We start from the raw sequence: 19,381 nt of genomic DNA on the forward strand, positions 1-19,381 counted from the left end.
TAATGCATTCAAAATGTAGTATGAATCTGAGACAATTCTTTCCAGAAGGAAAAGAATGAAGCATATCAAAGGTCTCTAAATTTCCTCCACTCTAGTCTTTTTCTCTTTTATCTATCATCACCTTATTTTTCTCTATACTCTCTGTTTCCAGTAACCATGGTGAAGCACCCTCCCAACAACCTTCTTCACAGCCGGCCCTTTTGGTACACATTGAATTTGCTTTATTCACTGATGCAGGGAGCTAGCAATTCTGCAAAAATTAATTAATTTATTAACATTTTTTCTTTCCTTTTGTCCAGGAAGTAAATGCGGAGAATTATTCCACACTTAACCACCCTACATAAGGGGCACTGTAAAATAGGGATATTTAACTGTTAATTTCACTTGCTAACATAAAAGGGATACTGATTATGCCAGATTCAATTCCCTGCCTTGGCCTCAGGGACTGTAAAGTCCCAGGATTCAAGCTGGTTGCCAGCTCCTTTTGCTTTTGTGTATAAATGGAATAAAATGGATTGCCCACAGAAATCACAGGTCAACCTTGGTTTCCCAATCCTCTTTTTGTTTTTGTTTTTTGTTTTGTTTTGGTGTTGGTTTTTGTTTTGTTTTTTTTGCATTCTTCCTTGTAAGGAAGACATTTCCAAGTGCCTAATTATCACAGTTACAAGGGGGACTGATTTTTTCATAGGAAAAAATGCATAAGTGTATACATTTTTCTAATGAGCATGGTTATTTATTTTGGAATATAAATAAGCAATAATGCAATCCTCAGTTTTAAAATATTTTAATGATCTGCCAATGAAAAAACATCAAAGAATCTCTGTTGTCATTGATGCAGATAATAAAAATTCTCATAAACTGTCATTGAGTCACATCCAGTTTGTAGAGCCTAACTTATTTGTAATCCTGTATGCCTGAAAACTGTCTGCTTAAGCGGTGTGTGTGTGTGTGTGTGTGTGTGTGTGTGGCAATAACACAAAGGAGACCAGATGATGACATTCATAGGCTTATAGACTCGACTCGGGGGGACACACTTGGATGGAGGCAATTAAAATGCCTGTCAGGCATTTGGTACCAGCAGCCCCTATGGTAAACCACTGAATCATAAGCCAGGGCTGCTGCACCTTATTGTCAGTGAATGATGGCGGAGCTGGGTGGCTTGTCATCATTCTCGAAAATTCTGAGGCTAGTGCGCGTTCTCTCTCTCTCCCACTCGCCTTATTTTCCTTTTCGCCACTGCGGGGACGTTTTCTAATTTGCAGCTCCCCTTTCCCTGACACACACACACACACACACACACACACACACACACACACACACGAGCTGGTGGCTTGCAGACTGCAGTGTGTCTGGAGCTAGAGAGCCAGAGCCAGCGTGTGGAGATGCTGCTCAGGGAGAAGGATTCCGCAGCCATCCTCAGAGGCTAGACTGGGTGATATCGCGCCATACACGCTGGTAATGGTCTGGGGTGTTCGCATTTTTAATTTTGTTTCATTTCTCATCTGTTTTCCAAAGAATCTGCTTTATGTGATGCCAGAGTAAAATGCTTTAAATTCATTACCGAGCTTTCTAAAAATTCAAGTGCTGCATTGTTTGTACTACAGATCTCAAGACAGACTTATTGTCTGGATGTAAAGAATGCATTTGCTGACTGGTGAGTTATAATTTTCAATATTTAGTTAACAAATCTATATATGTGTTTTTTTTCCTTTTGTTTTGTTTCAGTAGATTCTTCAGTTTGTTGTCTGTAACCGAGGAAGCATTGATTGGGAACCACTCATTCAGAAAATTAAAAGGTACCACATGTTTCGTTTATATGTTTAGATGAGGGAAAATCAAGGAGGAATTGGAATGTTTTTATTTGAAGTAATCTCTCTGTGCCTGGTCTTTTATCCTTAAGCCTACGTCGATCATTGTCTAGAGCATGTATGATTTCCTAGGGAGAATGCCATTTTCCAAGGCTATTATATGATTAGATATCTAAAGAATTGTGTCTTTTGCCTGTGTTGCAAGTTATTACAGATATTAGTATGTCTGACTTATTGTTGGATTTTTATCACTATAATGGCTAAAAATATGCAAAATTCCCTATCTTACTGAAAGTGCAATAATTTGAATTTAAGGGAAATAGACTGATTTTATTTGAAGAAATCTTGCTAAGAAGTGATTTTTTTGAGTGGTTAAATGAAATGGCTGTTCTTTCCCCAATAGAATGGGTGCTAGAGACGAAAGCCAGGAATGACTCAGTATCGTTGGGTTTTGTGAATAAAAGATTGTAATTTATTCACGGATGGTTTAGCAACAGATATATTAAAAAACCGAGGTTGTTAGGTATTAAGAACTGATTTTACATACACTATATTTGGCATTGACAGCATGAGAAAGTGATCATTCCCCTTGCCATGAAAGCGGTTGAATCCATTATTCTCGGGCCTTATGCCTTACAGGAAAAATATTAATTTTCAAATTCAGCATCAGGACACATACAGATTGGAGATGATGAGTATGGGTATTACCTTTTCTTTAATTCCTTAAGGTGATCTTTGACTTTAATGTATACCCACGTCAATAAAACCTTTATTTGTAATTTGGCTTTAAAAAATGGAAGACATTTCTGCCTTGATGAGAAGATGATCAATAACGTCATTAAAGCCTTTTCTTTGCATTCACATAGTATTTCCCCTCAGACTCTGGCCCAAAATATTTTACGCAGTAAGGTTAGTTTTTTTTTGTTTTTTTTTAGCTATACTTTAAAAATGGCTAACATTCAACTACTGATGCTGAAATACTAGAAGTCTGTGAGTATTTACCTGTGAGCATGAATATTTGTAGCAGTTGAAGGAGACTAATGCATTGTCCTTCTTTAATTTCCTCTGCAATGTGTAATTATGAGAACCTTAATTTATTCATTCCACAAACAGTAAGATCCTTGCTTCTGTGGGTGGTTATTGTGGGAGAGGGGGAAGGGGCAGATGTCTCTGTCACCCCCCTTCCAGAGTGTAGGCAGCATCATATAATATTTTTGCACAAGAGAATGAATTTGTTAAGATAAACCACTCTGCTCTAAAAAGGGGAAATTGCATTATTTCAGATACTGAACAAAATCTAATAGACTAGTCTGTTAGGTTCATCTTGTGTATTCAGAGATAGATAAAATATATTGCACTTTTTCTTCAGAAATTACTCAGGAATCATGTATGAAATCCCCAAACAGGACATGCAATTCCTCCTGAATATTGTAAATGCCTTGGGATCATACTTTCTTGTTAGGTTTCACTCAGAGTAAATGAAAACATTTTATATTTGGTGAAAACAACCACAACCCTCTATTTGGTATTTTCCATCTAACTAAATCCATACAGTATATATTTCATATGAAAATCTGTTTCCTAATTTTCAGACTCATGTAGGAAGTCATTATATTAATTTTGAACTCTAGGGTATTTACAAGAATTGGAAAAGGATGAAATTACTAATTATCCACCAAAAATAAATCTTTACTGTATTGTCAAGAAGACCTGGAACTAGAGAAGTGGCATATTTATTACCTTACCAAGAGCATCTTGGTCCCTAAATTTTCTAGCACCATTTAAAAATTCATCTAGGTGTTGATATATTTTATGTAATAAACCAGAGTTCATTCAAATAGTCTTTTACATTGTCAAATCAGAGTAGAATTTGACTAATGGACTCTAAAAGAGTTGGGGATCTGTATCATGGCTTTTCTAACCAATATCTGGGCATTAGTTTTACCATTAAATTCCTTTACTGATTTTTCACTGTACCTTCAGCTCATAGCATAACGCCTTGACCACAGTGGTTAAATAACTACTGATTTAATTATTTGATGAACAAATAAATTTGCTGGGAAAACCTGCATTTTTCCTCATTACTTTTCTGTTCTTGTTTTTCATAAGGTTACACACTATAATCTTGTTTTTTAGTTAACCTAAAATATTCATAATAAATCCCTAATTTATGGTAATTAATTAGATATTACCAGGTAAAAGCAGCCAAACCATGTCTGAAAATGTCTCCAGGCTCCATGGAAAAGGATTTTTCTGGTTTTAGGTTAAGATGGAAAGAATTTTTTAAATGTCCCTTTCACTTTCATCAGCTAGGGGAACGATGCCAAACTGCAGCATGAGTGTTGCTTTATGGGCACTTCCTAAATATTCCCAGGCTTGACATTGTTTATTGCTCTTCATGACTTCAGCCAAGATTTTGCTGCAGCACAGGGAGGAGGCCCTCCTCTCCCTCTCTTTGTAGATGCAACACTAGAAATGATGTCATAGTCTTCCTGAACACTTTCTTGCTCATTATGGACTAGTTCAGTATGACATCATTTTATACATATATATTTAAGGAATCTCTAAAGAAACGTCTAGAATCATAATAGCTTTAGAGAAATCGTGCTTGTTGTCCTTTATCTCTATTAATAAAACTATAGTTTCTTGTTGACTCTGTGCCAGATAATATTCTAAGCCCTTAACACATGTTGTCTCGTTTTAACTCTCACTACAATCCTTGGAAGTGGGTATGGTCTCCATTTTGCAAATGAATGAACTGAGACTCCAATCGGATGATCAACACAAGTCTGGCCCAAAGTCTTTTATAATAACCACAACATACTACATTTTTTCCAGTAAATTTTTGGCTCATAGTGATTGTTTTAATGTTTTATTTATGTACATGTTTTATATGTTGCTGCAAGAAGGTTAAAATAGCATGCTTATAGATTCTTGTTTTTATATACATAATGTAGAAGTAAATAAATCCTTAAAGACATCATTGTAATATTCAAGCTCTGATACATTGTGTATTTTAATATATATTTCTATTTGACCCAAGAAACTTTATTCTTTAAGGAGGAATATCAGGAAATTTTAAAGTAAATGAATTAATAAAGCATTTCCTATGTCATTACAATGAAGTTGCATTACTGAATTGCGTAACCTATATGAAAAAAATTAGCCAGAGAATTCTTTTGATAAATAGCATAACAGATACCATATCATGCACAGTTTTTTTTAAATTTAACTAATGAGAGAAGTTTCAAATGGCCAAAATAATAAAAAAGCAGGGAACAGTATCATGAACAGTTAACACATTCAACCTTAAGTAAAACTTACTAACCAAGGGCACTAACAATTACACAAATATGTGCTAAGATGTTCTACTTGCAAAGGAGTATATACAACAAAACACTTTTGGAACTCAATGGGTGCAGCAGAATAAGTCAAGGAAGCAGCACCAATGCTCATTGGTAATGTAAGAGACACATGAATAATTTCTTAAGGGACTTCATTGCATGGCAGGATTACTAACAATTGAGAAGGGACTCAACAGGAAGCACATCATGGAGGATGAATCTGTTGAGATGGAAGTAGGATGAATAGAAGTATTCAGGGAGTGATAATGTATGGAGGAGCTTCGGGAAGAACAAACATTAGCAAAGGAACCAAAGGAAGTGAACATGCTTGGCAGGCATCGACTAATTTCATTTGTATTCTAGAGTGCAGGCGGAAGGGGAAACTTAATAGATAAGGATGGAAAGGTAGATAAATACTATTAGGTTGTACCATATGAAATGGATAATATTCTACCCTTTTGAACTACAAAATAAAATAAAAATTTTAATATTTTTTTTTATTGATTTCAGAGAGGAAGGGAGAGGGAGAAAGATAAAAACATCGATGATGAGAGAGAATCATTGATAGGCTGCACACCCCCTACCAGGATCGAGTTTGCAACCTGGGCATGTGCCCTTGACTGTAATCGAAACCAGGACCCTTCAGTTTACAGGCCTGGTGCTCTATCCACTGAGCCAAACCAGCTAGGGTGCAAAATAAAAATTTAATTCAGTTTAATCTAATACATTGTAAAGGGATCTTAAATGCCAAGTTGAGGAGGTTTTTTTCAATCTGTATTCAATGGAAAGCCATTGAGTGTATATTGAATAAGAGACCATTATGATCTCAACTGCATTTTCAGATGACTTTTTTTATATAGCTATGTGAGATAAATTAGAGTTGTGTGTGAGAGCATGTTGAAAGCTGTCATAGGATAATCCGGGTAAAAATGAATGCTCAAAGAGGGCATGATGGTAGGTATAAAAAAAGAGGCCATGGCAATGAGAGATTTTTTTTAGCTTAAATTTATATAGAGAGAATAGCCAGTTATTGACTGGAAGGAGGAATGAATAGAAGAAGGACTCAATGGTGACTCTAAGGTTTGAAATTGATAACTGGAAACATGAAAGGAGAAAGGTAGCTAAAAGCTACTTGAGGAAAGAAGCCCTTCTTTATTTTTATTGCACCCTGCTCTCTAGCAGACTGCCTAGTACACAGTAGACAGTCAGTACGTGCTGACTGAATTAGTGGGGCAAATTCATGCCCTGTTCCTGCCCTCATGGACCTTTCCTTCTAGAGGAGGGAATAATCAGTGGGTAAACAAATTAAATGAAAAGATTACTCAGGCAGCTGTGCAGAGAGCAGATGGTAAAGGGGTAAGAATAGATGCTGGGAGATAAGCTTTGCAAACTTTACAGCAGAGGAATTAACCGAGATCTTATTAAAATACAGATTCAGAATCAGTAGGTGTGAGGACAGGTCTGAGATTCTTTAACAAGCTCCCAGATGATGTTGATGTTGCTGGACTGTGGACCAGGCTTTGATTAGAGTTTGGAAGGCAAATGTCCAGACAAGAAAAATTAGAAATATTTGGAGAAGTCGTTATGAGCAAGTCAAATGCGAGCCCTTCTCTTTGTGCAGCAATAGGTACTAATACTTGTCAGCCTCTTGGGTGGTGAGAGAGAGAATTCTTCCTCTTCCGAGTTATTTTTATTCCAGCCAGTTGTTTTATGAACGATCCATTAGGCCAGCCCTAATGAGCGACTGACATTTCATTCTTTCTGCCCGTGCTCAATGCTTATTATGCCATATAAAGCATTCTTGTGGCTCAGATTTGGGGATGCGATTGCACAAAATTCTTTCTGTGCCCATTTCTTAACTCTAGTTCTGTTGCCTGCCTCATTATTTCTTTGGACTTTTTGCCTCCTATCTGCCTGGATGTTCAGCATAATACTGGCCTGCTAACCTCTCTGGCCCCCATGCTCCTGACATCTCTCATGTTCCTCTGTGTTTAGTCATGAAGCTTCCGGGTTTCCACATCCCGTCTTCTGGCCACTCACATCTTCTTTCCTTGACCTATTTATTTATTTATTTATTTTTATTTTTAAATTTTTTTCTTTATTGATTAAGGTATTACATGTGTGTCCTCATCTCCTTGTTGCCCCCCTACTCCCCCACTCATGCCCTCACCTCCTGGTATCTGTATCCATTAGTTATGCTTATATGCATGCATACAAGTCCTTTGGTTGATCTCTCCCTCTTACCCCCACCCTCCTCTACCTTCCCTCTGGGATTTGATGGTCTGATCGATGCTTTTGTGTCTCTGGATCTGTTTCTGTTCATCAGTTTATGTTGTTCATTATATTCCACAAATGAGTGAGATCATGTGATATTTATCTTTCTCTGACTGGCTTATTTCACTTAGCATAATACTCTCCAGGTCCATCCATGCTGTTGCAAATGGTAAGAATTTCTTCTTTTTTTTTGGCCACTCACATCTTACAGAAGCTTTGGGAGACTCCACTTAGAGTCATAGGGAACTTTTGAGGATAGTCTCTGATTTAAGAAATGCATTTTCTCCAACAGAATAATTTCTTTTTGCAGGACTCTTTTGGTTGATGGCAGCACCTGCATGCTTCTGAAGGAAGAATGATGATTAGGATGTTCAGGGGGGCTGTGTTCACAAAAGTCTGGATAGATTCTGTCTGGCGGGGGTGTTGTCTTTCTGCCTCCACTGCTAGGATCTAACTCTCAGTACTCCTTTGTAGCTACAGGAACATGGGAGCATTTACTGGTTTGATTCCTCCCACACCACACTTTGAAGCTGTAAAATATCTAAGAAAATAAGAAATTTAATAAATATGGCTCACTCATCCATCAAGGAAAACAGCTTAAGTGCATATGAAACATCTGTGATGTCCTTATACTTAATCAGTATTTATCCTTTGTTTAAAGGGCTGGTTCTATCTCTAGGTCTAGATTTCTGGACCTTGGCACTATCATTTTGTAATTTGGTGTTTATTTAAACAGCCACGTAGGCATGAGCAGTGTCATTAGGAACTTTAAATTACAAATTCTAGTGAAATATCAAATTTGTTTTCATATGAACAGAAGTCAACTTAAGTTGATAACCACATTTCTTCAAGGAGAACATTTAGGAAATGTCCTTGAGGAGAGAAGTCATGTCATAGACATCTTAGTGCTTCCTATATTGTCTACATAGAAAATGCCTTTGATACATATGCCAAATTGAAGCTAAGACAATGAGTGGGGTGTGTGTGTGTGTGTGTGTGTGTGTGTGTGTGTGTGTGTGTGTATGTAACTCTAGTCTTTCCTCAATGGACAGTGCTAGTCTTCGCATTATCAAACTGCGGTGGTTAAAATTTCCAGAATTTGGATACCATGTCTATGCCCTTTAGCCATTTTTTCAATCGTTAAGTCTTAAAGTAGCACAAGATAATTTCTGGCAGAAATTCTCCCTCTCAAAAAAAATTGTCTAAATCAATTCTCTTTTTTGTGGATTTCATTTGGGTCTGCCTCGGATGGTTTGAATTAACCTGTCTTCAGATTCTCTCCTGGTGTTAATGACTCTGGATTATGACCATTTAAAGCAGCTGAAAGGACCTTGATCCACATCTGGCAGTTGTTAAAATAAAGCTACTCCACTGAACACATTAGAACCAAAATATATTTCTTCACATTGTGTAAGAATTTAGGAAATGATGTTTCTTTCCAGGAAGATCTTATGTTTTATTTCTGAGGTTAACAATGTTTATATTTAATTTCCTTAAAATTTTTTTTCCTTGCTTACTGTAAGACTTTTTTGTGGTAAGAGTTCATAGTTGTGTAAACAGAATAAGATACAACACAGAGGCATTAAGGATTCTCTTCACACAATGCCTAAGAGCAATTGGTTGGCATGATTTTGAGAATATTGCAGTGAACTTGTGATATTCTAGAATTAAAAAAACACACATAAATAGACTGCCTATATTTTTAATAGTGGGAACAGAAAGCCCTAAAATTACTGACTTTACAAGATCACATTCGTACTTGAGATCTAACAATGAAAAAAATAATTGAAATTTCTGCTTAGAACTCATGGTCCTGTGAAACTCATATATCTCTGGTCAGACTGCTGTACTTTCCCGCTACAATTTGGTGGATAGTCCAGTGCAGTGGTCGGCAAACTCATTAGTCAACAGAGCCAATATCAACAGTACAACAATTGAAATTTCTTTTGAGTGCCAAATTTTTTAAACCTAAACTATATAGGTAGGTACATTGTTATTAACTTAATTAGGGTACTCCCAAGGCTTAGGAAGAGCCACACTCAAGGGGCCAAAGAGCAGCATGTGGCTCGTGAGCCGCAGTTTGCCGACCATGGGTCCAGTGTGTCAAAGGGAAGTAATAAATGTAATATGTAGCTTAATATGTGCATGCAGTTTAGTTCTGCGTTGCATATTATGCTCCAAAAACGACTCAGGGTGTGGACTTTGGATTATAAAGTTGTTGGAATAATGAAACCACTTAGACTTTGAGAAAAATAAAGAGTTCTTTTTAAGTCATAGAATGCATTTTCTAGTTCATGACATCCCAAAGCTCACAGCAATCTCTGGAATGGAATAGCAGCTCTTGTTGTTTATTACAGATGACAAAACTGAAGTTAGAAGACTGCAAATGACCTTCCTAAGTCACCCCACTAGAAAAATGGTACACCTGGGGCTCATGTGCTTGTTCGGACCCAAAGCCTTTACTTGAACTACCGCACAATCAAACAGATACATGAATATATTGTCCTAAGTCTGGACTATTTTAATAATGCACTTTATTGCTAAAGTAAAGAAGCATTTCCAAGGTAGCCATGATCTTCACTAAATGGATTGCCCTGCTCTCCCAAAAGACTCCTGCATCTAGAGTCCTAGAATAGTATGGCCTGGAGCTCAGTCAAATACTAGTAAAAATAACAGTTACTACTGAAATGGTGCAATATGAAAAGGAGATAAGGCTAGATACATCACAGAACATCTAATCTTAACTGGCTTGAAAGCATTGGATGGAGGGATGGATTAATAATAAGAATCCATTGCTTAGTTTTAAGTTTCACACAATTTTAAGCAAGTGGTAAATAACTCAGCAAGAAACCAGGATAGCAAAGAAAATTATTCTAGCGGTAGAAAATCAGGTTTTTGGAGAAACATTTTTGAAAGCAGGCGTTGTGATTTACCTATTAGTGTAGGAGCTTATTAAGAATAACTTGGAGCTGGAAGCTGTGAATCCCAGTGCTGAGCTCAGATGTAGATGGAAGGGTAGCATAGTAAAGAAAATAACCACCTCAGAGGTCACTGAGTAGAGTCAGGTTGAGGTTAGGGTTTCAATGCAGACACCCATAGGAATGGATCCCCTGAGGTCATTCTCGTGGTGGCCCACCTCTTCTTCAAATTCCCCTTTCCACCAGCCTCATCCAGGCTCTCATTATAACATGCCAGGGTTTCAGAAATGCTTTTATCAGCTCTCCCAGCCCTGAACACCATCACCCCATTAATCTCCCGAAGTGTAACATTTTTCTTTGTTATTTCCATTTTTCTCCCCTCAGTAATTCTCATTTACCCCCTTGAGCTGTGCTGGTAAATAAATATGGTAGCACCTCGCCCTATGTAGCTATTTAAGTTTAAATTTTTTAAAACAAAAAATAATATTTCATTTTCTTAATTGTACCAGCCACATTTTAAGTTCTCCATAGCCATATTCTTTTTATAGAACATTACATACTGTGTTATAGTACATTTCCATCATCACAATGTTTTATTTTTTAAAATATGTTTTTTATTGATTTTTAGAGAGAGAGGAAGGGAGAGGGAGAGAGAGCTAGAAACATCAATGATGAGAAAGAATCATTGATTGGCTGACACACTGGGGATCAAACCCACAACCTGGGCATGTGCCCTGACCGGGAATTGAACTGTGACCTCCTGGTTCATAGGTCGACGCTCAACCACTAAGCCATGCCAGCTGGGCCATAATCACAGTGTTTTATTGGAGAGTCAATCCTGGAGCATAACCAGCCTCCTCACCCAAGCATTCAAGGATACACAGACTTCTTATCCCTTGCTAACCTTTGGCACACGCTCTCCACTCCACAGACTTCTCTGCTGCTCTTCCTCATCATCATTATGAAAATGAAAATGAAAATAATAATAGCTCGCATTTATTTAATGCATATTATGTACCAGGTACCTAAATTTTCTCACATGCTTGTTTAAAAAGAAAGAAGGCCTAGGAGGAAGATAAAACCTTGCAAAATATTTTTTTTTTTTTTCATTTCACAGAAGAGGAGATGAGGTTGAGTGAAGTTAAGTATATTTTCCAAAGATAAATAGCTAGTAATTGGTGGTGCTCGAAGTAAAAGCCAGGTCTATCTGACCCAAAAACTAAGCCCTATACCAGTTATTCTTAACCAGGAGCAATTTGCTCCCTCTGCCAGGGGTCTTTTGGAAATGTCCGGAGGCATTTTGATTGTGTTTTTGTTGTTCAGCTGCTGGTGTTTTGTTGTGGGTTGTTGCTTTATTATACATGAAAAACTAGGCTGAAGATAGTAGACAGCTGTTGTAAGTTTCCTCTGCGAGGTGCGGATCTGTGTGCCCGCTCACTGTGACCGCAGGCCTGGGAATTGGCAGAGTCTCAGGAAGCAGCCATCCAGAGGAGCATGGGGATGGAACCAACAAGGGAGCAGGTTAGGATGCTCACAATTCCACATGGGTTTTAATTCTGCACCCATTTGCCTAGACTAGACCAGGTTTCAAAACTGATCACCAACTTTCACTAAAGACTAGTTCTTGTTTTCACCCTTGAGGGCAAATCTTCTCCTGTCGGCCGAAAATATAGTAGCAAGGGAGACAAAGAAGAGAGGGTCCCCGTTCTGAATATGTTCTGAATGAATTGCCTTGATATTGGTCCTCCACTCCCCTTGGACTCTACTTGATGACTCTTAAGTTTGGAGTTTTTCCAGGTTTCTTTGGGAAAGTTGCTATTCAATGATGTACTCCTACCAGCAGTTTCCTTCTTCTTTTTTTCTCTTTCTGTCTCAGCCCATCTGCATTTTTACTTGTAGAATAGCTTTAGTATTTTTGTTAGGTCATTCTTTTCCAACATTCAAAAAATCATTTTAATGATAATTTAGAGAAAGAATTATGTGTAACTCTTCCGTCAATGACTATATTTAATTTTCTTCACTATGATTTTCAATAACATCAATATCAATATATGTTTGCATTGCATTCTTTTGCACTAATTATATTGTTCTACCTCTCCTATTTACTAGCTAGATGGAAAAATTACTTCTTTGTCCTTTGCCCTCTTTTTATATAAAATACAGATAATAACTGATTTTGTGTTGAGATGGAACATATGAATGCTTGTGGTAAGCTAGAAAAATAGACTATAAATGTAAGCTATCATTACATATAAGACGAGAGTAACAAATAAATGTAAACCTGGAGATTAGCCATAGTACCGGCATGTCTTACTGTTATTGATGAAAGTGAGGTAGCCCTCTCCCCACTGGGTCCTGGGAGTTGGGTCCTTACAGTATCTTAAGAAAATGAATTTTCTGAGACGGGCATGGGAAGATGAGTGTTTTTAACTTGTGTGGAATTACATCCCTGCATTTGTGAAGTCCCATTTCCCTTAAGCCAGTCCTGGAAGAGGTGCAGTTGGGGATCCAGTAGAGCTAGAAGCAAAGCCAGAGTCCATTGTTTCCATTCCGTGTTGGAACTGGGTCTGGTTTAGTTTTAGGCTAGTTGCAGTCCATTAGTCCATGATGTGTGGGGTCCACGTGGTGGTGAGCAATGTGGGCAGATGCAGGAGTGCCGGGGTTCTTGTCCCAGAATCTAGAAGGGTTCAGGGATCTGGAGGAGGGGCTGTGCGTAGATGCCATAGGAATCCAGGGACTAATAAAGAGTCCGGAGACGAAATATAATTTTGAAAGGCATTGGGGGTCAGAGGAGCTTAGCTAAAGGAGCTAAGTTCTAAGATCTTAAGTCTAAGGTCTTAGGTTCTCCCCGTCCCCAGGACCCCATACTTTTTATTAACACAACTTGTCCCAAGGCAAGGCAGAGATATACACTTCAAAGGGTCAGGGTTTGGTACAGAGTCCATTGTCAGAATGGGGGAATTAGCCTACAGCTGTTCAGGTGTTTGGCCAGTAGGAGGCAATAACATGTAGATTAAGATGCCCTTTAACTGCCTGGCAGCCACAATCAGTTTCCTATTCAGGTTTGGGGAAATGCCTTTAGCCATTCCCAAAAGGTGACTATATGTGTGACTCAACCCTGTTGAGTCCCCAAGCCTCAACAACCTTTTGATGAAACTCTTGAAATTATGACATGCTGGAATTGGTCTATGGCACAGGAGCGCAGGAGCATGAGAGCCCCTGGGAAACCAGAAGTTAAGTGCACCATGCCAAGAGGCAAGAGCGTGAAGCAAGAGAGCGAAGCAAGAGAGCAAACTCCTTTGTGTAAGAGTTTAAGTATCTCAACTCTTCCTGCACTTGCAGTGGCCATGCCTACTCTGGCTAATGATCTGGTCCCAGATACGACTGACAGACAAGTACCTTCCCTATTTCACCCAGGCTTAACTGGGTATGCATTTACACTGTAGCTTCCTGGCAAAGCTGCACAAATGACTATAGTATTTGGCCTTCCCTTTGTTCCTTTCCAGTTATTAATAACTAGGTTAAATTATAATGGTATCACTACCAAAATGGTACATTTTTCATCAGGGATGAACATTGGCACATCTTAATCACCCAACATACATAGTTTACCTTAGGGTTCAGTCTTGGTGTACATTCAGTGGGCTTGACAAATGTAGAGCAACATATAATGTCATGCAGTGTAATATCAGCATAATATCATGCAGAGTATTCAGCTTACATCCCCCACAGATATTTACTTTTTTTGTGATCATATACTACACTTTAATTTTAGGTTTTCTTGTTTGTTTTTTATAGAATTCTAAATTACTATTTGGGAACACATCTAGAAAATATGAAGTCTTTTAGAAAAATGTTTTTAAGATAACAGCCTCTATTTATAAAACTATTTATTACAATTGCCTTTATCCCAATGAAGCAGGAATGTCTGGAGGCTATGGCCATTATGGCCTTTTGTTACCAGAATGTCTGGCATTTAACAAATGCTGGGTTATAATGTAGTGGAATAAGTGTATTCTTTGAAGTTAGGTACCCTTGGGTTCAAATCTAGTTTCTGGCCCCCATCTACTGTGAGAAACTGGGAATTTATCATTCCTCAGTTGTACAAAATAGGAATGATAAGATCAGCCTCATTAGGATATTGAGGGAGTTAATGAAGATAATTTACATAGCAGAAGCTCTATAATTGCCGATGGTTATTATGACTTTCCAAGTTTCTATTTCCCCACCCCCTTCTTTAATAGTTAAGGTAGGTGTTCAGTTCTTTCTTTATGTTGTTTTGAAGCTGAGTAATATGTTTAATAAAGATAAAGCCTAACTTTAAATAAAAGGTAGGTAAGACCTATAAAAGGAGGTATTGAAAAACCTCCACAATTTGTATGTGTCCCTTTCTTCTTTAATGCCCACTCCACCCCCACCCTCCTCCTACTCACCCCACACAGAAATGAACAAACATTGACAGATGAAAAGCAGCAAGACAAAAGATACAATTGTGTTGAATCACCCAAGGTCACCAGAAAGGCAGGGAAATTATTTACATTCTAAATTACACCACCTGGGGCCACTATGCTCTCTGGAGAGAAACTGGCTAGGGGAGATGTTAAGAGTTCAGCTGTCTCCCAAGAGGCTTATCTGCAATGCAGATTTCCCTGAGCTTTTCCTATCTCTTTCTGCCTCCAGAGCAACCAGCTGTTCTCAGTCCTCCCAGCTGGCCTAATAAGATCTGTCTTCTCTATAGCCTACTTCCGGCCGTCCAACACCAAACCATAATCCAGATAGAGATTTTTTTCCTTCCCAACTTCTATCAAAACCCTCACCTGGCCTCCCTTAGTTGTCAGGATGGAGCCTTTTGTAAACTCACTGGATCAGAATCCCAGCACTTTGAAGAACCAGTGCAAATAGGAAGACAAATACAGACATAAGCCCTAAACTTCTACTAGTGTTAATAATTAATACCCACTACCAATAATGGTACGTATTCACACTGGGAATTTCTTTTAATGAACTCATAGAACAGGAACTAGCTCTCCTGACAACTGAAAAAAACCATGAAGGCTGAGATTCTTGGAAGAACCACAGTGGATTCTGAGCACTTCAAAACCGGACTCACTCTCTGATGGGGTTTTCATAAACGTGAAGAGCTACCTGTGGGGCTTGGTGTCACTTCTCTAAAGCTAACATTACACTTTGGAAATTCACTAGCAAACCTTATTGCCCTCTTTTCTGGAAGTAGGAAGCAACTGGTGACAGATACTCTGGTGACCACATCTCTCTGAGAGCCCTTGTAGGGAGGAGGCTAATGACTCAATCAGACATCTCAAGTTCAAAAATCAGTGGCTTGACCTGAATGCATTTGCGATAGAAACTGATTAACCTTAAAAATCAAAGAAAGACAAGATGTCCTTAAGGAAGATGACCACTGGCTATGCATAACCATTCTCTCATTCAACTCCAGCTAGGAGTTAAACTGCCTTCCAGTGGGGGGACAATAACAGTTGTTTAAATAGAATTCTCTGTTCACACAGACATGAAGTCAAGAAGTGTCTGGGAAAAATAAACCCCTTGGTGTATTTAGCTAAAGTACAATGTGGAAACTATAATATGGCATGGCTATCTTTTTTTTTTTTTTAATTAGCATGTTGCCCATGACAAATGCTTAAGAAGACCATGACACTAATCGATAATCAACAGAGAGAGCTCATCACCTCCAATGCTCCTTTGTAGTTTTTGTCTCATTGGATGTAGAAACTTAAAAGCTGGCCTTAGCACAAACAATTGACTGGATGTACAGGAACACTATCCTGCCAAATGATGCTCCATGGACTTCTTCTATGTAGACGTGAGGAACAGGCTCGGAGTAAACATTTAATGGTGCATTTTCAAAGCTTTTCTGCTTTGGCACATAGCTCCTTTGGCTCAGTGCTAATAGATATGGGGGGGGGGGTTAGCCCCACTCTAATCCTTACTTAAGCTCTTCTTATCTCTTTGTATCCTCCACCTTTGGCTACATAATAGGGTAGCCACAGTTTTGCATGTTTATCACAGAACCTTGGTATTTGGAATAAGTAGAATGCTATAGAACAGAGGTTCTCAACCTGTGGGTCGCGACCCCTTTGGGAGTCAAAGGACCCTTTCACAGGGGTCGCCTAAGACTATCAGAAAACACATATATAATTACAGATTGTTTTTGTGATTAATCACTATGCTTTAATTATGTTCAATTTGTAACAATGAAATTGGGGGTCACCACAACATGAGGAACTGTATGAAAGGGTCGCGGCATTAGGAAGGTTGAGAACCACTGCAGGAGAACCATTCTTTTCAGTAAACTGCCCTGATCTTTTCATCAGTGGAACGACCCACACTTGCTGTTATTGATTTCAACGTTGACCTAACTGTCTAAGGGCTGTGTGTGCTCACGTGGCAAAAACACAGACTTAGAAAAGTTTGTATAATGTCAAGGTGAAGCCCCAGATGTCCTGCTTTTCTGACAGAGGAATGTGTACTTGCCTGGGGGGACGTGTTACACATTCCAGGCAGCTAAGGGTTTTGCTTTGCTGAGCTGTGGCAGGTCCCGTGGCTGCTGGAGGATTTTGTTTTCCATACTGTGTGCATTCACTCAATTATACTAATTTACCTCTGAGATTCCCTGATCTGTCCAGCATTTAAGGCGAGGTACCAAAGAGGGGCTGTAGAGAGCAAGCAAGATGCACAGACTTTTAGAATGATTGCATTTGTTTCATCATAGATTCAATGTAGTATTCCTGGCCGACGCTGAGGTATTCATTCAGTTTGCACCCAGTGCCCTTGAAACAAGAACGCTGTACAAATCCCTCTTTTAATCTGCCCTAATCAAGATGAGCTACTTTGGGAGTTTGGCCCTTGAGTTAACAAAAAATGACTGTCATACAGGGAGTTCAGCGCCGTATCTACATAATTATAACTTGCAGCAGAAAGATTTCTGCTCCTGGTCTTAAGAATCTTACCAACATTCATTTTAATGATACAATTGTTCTCTGCTATAAACATCAGCCATTAAAATATAATCGGAAGTAAGAAAAGGGAGATCTTCCTACTTGTGATGGACTGTCTTGCTTTGTCTTGGAAGCTTTTGGTAAAGGATTTCACCCTAACATTGCCTTTGAAGTTTCACCGGAATGACTTACAGTAGCAGCCTGCTCACAGAGAGCAGTGAGGATCTTCCCTATTGTGCAGGCAGGCAGGTTACTCCGTGCACATGAGTCTTGTTTGTGGGGAGAACACGGTTCAGTTCTTTTATTACTTAAGCAAAAATAACAAATAATTATCCTGCTGTAAAAGGAATACTGATAATTATAGCTTGCCAGGCATGCTGTATAAGAAAATAGGAAAGACACAGTGTTCGTGTCAGCAAACCCCAAAACAGAATACTTCTGCAGACAGAAATACACGCCCACATCTAAAGGCCGCCCTACTGAAACCCTAAAAATTTCAGGGCTGAATGAGACTGTATGGTTACAGTATATTAAACATAATCAGAGAGAGAGAGAGAGAGAGAGAGGTTCATTTTGTGAACCCAATCTAATCAGATATTAGTTACTTAGAATCTATTAAGTTGGACATATATAGAGAAGCTTCAGGAAAATCTGTACAAATCCCCGCCTTGTTTTGATGACATCATTTTTTTGTGTGTGTTTTTGTTTTTGTTCATTTTGTTTTGTTTTTTGTTAATCCTCACCCAAGGATATTTTTTCATTGATTTTTAGGGAAAGTGGAAGAGAGAGAGAAAGACACAGAGAGAAACATCAATCTGAGAGAAACACATCAATTGGTTGCCTCCTGCATGAGCCCTGACCAAGGCTTGGGCTAGGGAGGAACTTGCAATCAAGGTACGTGCCCTTGACCGGAATCGAACCCAGGACCCTTTGGCTGACGCTCTATCTGCTGAGCCAAACCGGTTAGGGCTTATGACATCATTTTGAATGTAATATTTATGACATTTGAAAGTTGAGATCATGACTGTGAGTCATTCACTTTTGCATCTACTGGTATGAGGCTATCTTTTTTGGAGCTGAGTAACTGTATAATTAAATTGCTATTTAAAGGAAGAATAACAACATCAAAAAGTCAAATGTTAACTCAAGTGAGCATGGTAAAGAAGGTCTGATATTTGTATTTTAAGAGGACACCACAGTAAACTTAGAGCATTAATATTAAATATATAATTTGCCATTGTATTAATATTGAACTCAAGCAGAAATATTTATTAACCTTAAAATTTTTTTTAAGTTTTTTTTATGATCAGTAAAGTAGTAGTATCTGCCAGTTAGTACCCTATATAATAAAAGGCCAATATGCAAATCAACTGAATGGCGGAACAACTGGTTGCTATGACATGCACTGACCACCAGGGGGAAGACACTCAATGCAGGAGCTGCCCCCTGGTGGTCATTGTGCTCCCACAGGGGGAGCACTGCTCAGCCATGGCTGGTGAGCACAGCGGCAGTGGCAGGAGCCTCTCCTGCCTCCGCGGTAGCGCTAAGTATGCCCCATGGGGGAGCGGGCCATTTCCCCAAGGGCTCCCAGACTGCAAGAGGGTGTAGGCTGGGCTGAGGGAACCTCCCCACCCAGTGCACGAATTTCGTGCACTGGGCCTCTAGTAAGAAAATATTCACAGAACTCATCCACTCACAAATATTTCTTATGTTATACTATACATACCCATGGTACATTTCCAAGTAGGTGGAATTCTACTTTCAAATAAGAGTTAGGAACTATATAAACATTATATACAATTTGACATTTACAACAGTTTAAAGAATTGAGGGATGTTCTGAATATTTAATACTTTTTTTATTCCAGTATCTGAAGAAATATGTGCTTAAATACAGGGAGAAACAACTGTTTCATTGACTAAGATGAATTAGCAAAGCAATAATATAAAATTTTATCCCAGGGTCACTCCATACCTAACAGATTTTGAAATATGGTAGATTATTCCCCGATCCCCCTGACCCCCCCACCCCCTGCCATTGCAAGTCTTCCATGTAATATCATG

At 38.7% G+C, this 19,381-nt stretch overlaps 1 protein-coding gene across 39 annotated transcripts in view; it reads left to right on the forward strand.

Annotated features, from left to right (window-relative positions):
• Positions 1–19,381, forward strand: part of MAP2 (microtubule associated protein 2) — a 243,421-nt gene that overhangs the window by 127,379 nt on the left and 96,661 nt on the right. For 35 of the 39 annotated variants that reach the window (XM_036319740.1, XM_036319737.1, XM_036319747.1 and 32 more), the window contains one exon: positions 1,729–1,796. The gene's annotated coding sequence lies outside the window, so the exon portion shown is untranslated. Of the gene's footprint in view, positions 1–1,179; positions 1,456–1,725; positions 1,797–19,381 lie in introns of those variants that run through there. The other 4 variants (XM_036319739.1, XM_036319738.1, XM_036319742.1 and 1 more) reach the window with 3 other exon arrangements.

This window comes from Myotis myotis, unplaced genomic scaffold, assembly GCF_014108235.1.
Source record: "Myotis myotis isolate mMyoMyo1 unplaced genomic scaffold, mMyoMyo1.p scaffold_m19_p_8, whole genome shotgun sequence".
NCBI lineage: Eukaryota > Metazoa > Chordata > Mammalia > Chiroptera > Vespertilionidae > Myotis > Myotis myotis.